The sequence below is a fragment of the Ambystoma mexicanum genome, chromosome 11 (assembly GCF_040938575.1).
Source record: "Ambystoma mexicanum isolate Mex_15411 chromosome 11, UKY_AmexF1_1, whole genome shotgun sequence".
Lineage (NCBI taxonomy): Eukaryota > Metazoa > Chordata > Amphibia > Caudata > Ambystomatidae > Ambystoma > Ambystoma mexicanum.
In genome coordinates, this window is record NC_090934.1 from 258604499 (window position 1) to 258605455 (window position 957).

Consider the following 957-nt stretch of genomic DNA (forward strand, 5'->3'; position numbering starts at 1 on the left):
CCTCCCCGGAGGGAGAAGCTCTAACGCGGAGTGGGGGAGGCTCTAAGGCGGCCCGGGCCGGGGCCCCAGGCTGCTGCGACCACCCCGGCCCTGGGCGCCGGGTCGGTCCCGTCCCCCGGGCCCGGCGGCGGTTCCCTGAGGAAACTCCTGTGATGCTGCTGGCAGATGCAGCGACAGCTGTGTGAAGGCCAAGTCTGTGAAGACGAGGAGGAGGAGACCTGCAGTACACAGAAAGAACTAAGGCAACCATTTTCACCCAGGGCTCATTTGGTGGACATGTTGCTGCTCAACCCTTGATGCATACAAGACAATTAGATGAGGGCACTCAAAGGGGAGCCATTGCACTACAGTGAGGAATTTCTATAAAACAGCAGAAAGGATCACACGACATCCACCATGTCAGAAGGCGAGATACCAGCCACGGTGCCTGCTGCCTATCTGAAGTATTTCAGGTTGTGCAAGGGGATGTCTCTCCTTAGGAACTGTTCACAGCGTTTGACCTTACTGAGACCAGTATTCTCTGCCCATGGTGGGTCCACTGGGCGAAGGGGCCCCATGCACGACAAGCAAAAGAAAAATATATTGACACTAGCAGTAGGGGCATCAGTACAAGACATCCTATATGAACTAGTAGATGTGGAAAAAGCCACCTTTAGGGAGATTCAAGGAGCACTCGCCGCACACTTTGCTCCCCATATCAACGTGGACTATGAAAGACAGGTGAAACACTGGACAATGGACAATTTTGTCATTCGACCCTGCATCTGCGTGTTCCACCGCTATTCGAACGGGGAAGTGCTATGCTTTCAAGTCATAGTGGGATGTGAGTCCACCGAATTGAGAAAAAAATGACTCCAAAAACAACGCTCATTAGATGAGATCCTGGCCATGACACCGACTAACTCAGCCATCTCACAGCAGGTCATCAACATGGGCAGGGGAAAGGTATACCCATCG